This window comes from Danio rerio, chromosome 16 (genome assembly GCF_049306965.1).
Source record: "Danio rerio strain Tuebingen ecotype United States chromosome 16, GRCz12tu, whole genome shotgun sequence".
In the NCBI taxonomy this organism is placed as follows: domain Eukaryota; kingdom Metazoa; phylum Chordata; class Actinopteri; order Cypriniformes; family Danionidae; genus Danio; species Danio rerio.
In genome coordinates, this window is record NC_133191.1 from 727,373 (window position 1) to 730,000 (window position 2,628).

At 37.2% G+C, this 2,628-nt stretch overlaps 1 protein-coding gene across 1 annotated transcript in view; it reads left to right on the plus strand.

Annotated features, from left to right (window-relative positions):
* Nucleotides 1-402: 402 nt before the first annotated feature.
* The window catches only part of tars2 (threonyl-tRNA synthetase 2, mitochondrial), a 601,872-nt gene continuing 599,646 nt past the window's right edge, over nucleotides 403-2,628 (plus strand). Inside the window, exon 1 of the mRNA XM_073925679.1 lies at nucleotides 403-635. The gene's annotated coding sequence lies outside the window, so the exon portion shown is untranslated. The remainder of the gene's footprint in view (nucleotides 636-2,628) is intronic.

Here is a 2,628-nt window from a genome sequence, read left to right on the forward strand (position 1 = left end):
TTAACAAGCTACTGGAAATATTCCTCAGAGATTTTGCTCCATATTGTCATGATAGCATCACACAGTTGCTGCAGATTTGTCGGCTGCACATCCATGATGCCAATCTCCCGTTCCACCACATGCCAAAGCTGCTCTATTGGATTGAGCTCTGGGGACTGTGGAGGCCATTTGAGTACAGTGAACTCATCGTCATGTTCAGCAGTCTGAGATGATTGAGCTTTATGACATGCTGCGTTATCCTGCTGGAAGTAGCCATCAGAAGATGGAGACACTGTGCTCATAAAGGGATGGACATGGTCAGCAGCAATACTCAGGTAGGCTGTGGCGTTGATGCTCAATTGGTACTAATGGACCCAAAGAAAATCTCCCCCACACCATTACACCACCACCACCAGCCTGAACCGCTGATACAAGGCAGGATGATCCATGCTTTCATGCTGTTGAGGCCAAATTGTGAGCCGAGCATCCGAATGTGTCAGCAGAAATGGAGACTCATCAGAGCAGCAACGTTTCTCCAATCTTCTATTGTCCAGTTTTGGTGAGTCTGTGTGAATTGTAGCCTCAGTTTCCTGTTCTTAGCTGACAGGAGCGGCACCCGGTGTGCTCTTCTGCTGCTGTAGCCCATCCGCCTCAAGGTTGGCCGTGTTGTGTGTTCAGAGATGCTCTTCTGCAGAGCTCGGTTGTAGCGAGTGCTTATTTGAGTTACTGTTGCTGGAACCAGTCTGGCCATTCTCCTCTGACCTCTGGCCTCATCAACAAGGCATTTGCGCCCACAGAACTGCCTTTACCTTTAGTTTACATTAAAAAGAACATGTATATATGTATATATGTATGTGTGTGTGTGTGTGTATATATATATATATATATATATATATATATCAACATATTAGACAGTAAGTAGAAGAAGTAAAATGAAATAAAAATAAAAACAAATAAAAAATGAATAAAATTAAAGCAATAAAGAAATATATATTTTTTTAAATAAATAATCGTAATAAATCAGAATGAACTGTTCAACCATGAACATTTTAGACTCAAGCAGTAATAATAAATAAGAATAATCAGGGTATTTATTTAGTCTCTCAAGATTGCCAAAGCATTTTAAATATATACAGTATAAGCTATGAAATGCATTAACGTCACGAAATTAATAAAATATACATTAAATAAGAAAAAAATACGAAAAATAGAAAATACATTTATTATAACAATTACGATAATAATAAAGTCTGTATTATTTAAATAATACACACATTCACATGAACCATTTCTTATGGTGTGTAGGGTGGATACATGTATTGCAGCCTGTTTACAAGTCAATTCATCCTCTCTGAGTACACAGTAATGTTTCTCTGTCATTTAAATTATAAAATGAATGAATTAATGTCTCAAATTGGGGGGAAATATTCTCTCTCTCTCTCTCTCTCTCTCTCTCTCTCTCTCTCTCTCTGTGTGTTATTTGATACTGACAGTATTGTCCTCCAGTCTGGCTGTCTCAGACAGAGTGGAAAATATCGTGGATATGTGAGACATAAAGTCTGAGATCTCAGTTTTCCTCAAGTGCACTTCCCTCTCCTCTCTCATGCATGTACATTTGCCCAGGTATATATTTCCTCTCTTATTATTTTATTATTTTCATATTGCAAATGAGTGTGTTGTTCTGAACTTGATCTCCTCTCTTCGACACTCAACCGGCGCTCTGCGTCATCCACACAGGATAACACCCCGTCTACAGCACGGTTATTTCAGTTAACGGAAAATAAGTCTGCTCGAAAACGATTTTGTTGACTGAAATAATAACAGCAATCTCTGGAAAACTGAGATAAAATATTAACTGCACTGCAAAAGATGCTTATCTTACTTGGTTTGTGTCTTGTTTCCAGTCCAAATATCAACAGCTCTTAAATCAAGAAGTATTTTCTAGACAATTAAATCATATTGTCTTGTTTAAAGAAATATTAAGTCCTAATTAATTTAATTCAATAATTGCTTTATGGCATGCCAAATGTTACAAATGTTTTACCAAAGCGTTAATAAAGTTTACATTAACAATAAAAGAACATGCATGCATAATAATAACACAGTAAATAGCAGTAGTAGTGGTAAAAAGAAAAATATATATAAATATAAATAATACATTATTATTCAATGTATATATATATATATATATATATATATATATATATATATATATATATATATATATATATATATATATATATATTAGGGCTGTCAAAAACCTCCGTAAATAACGCAGTTGCAGTTTTTTTTATTTCCTGTTGTAATCGACGTGTGTTCAGGGATGGCACATGCATAGAGGCGACCTAGGCGGCTGCCTAGGGCAGCAGAATAGTGAGCAAACCCCCCAGTTTAATCCACTACATTCACCCTCACGGTCCTTGCGTTTATCCGTGAACCGGTCACGTTCTTTTTCACTTTCTGGTTGAGGGCGGCGTGATCGCCGTTTACCTAGAGCGCCAGTTCAGCTTGCTCCGGCCCTGTGTGTGCAAAATTTGCAAAGAAATTTGGATATAAGACCAAGGATGCACTTTTAGAAGGAAAGTTTCAGTTTAAAACAATTAATTTGGCATCACCAGGCCATTCTGCGCTTCCTCCGGAGAGAACAGA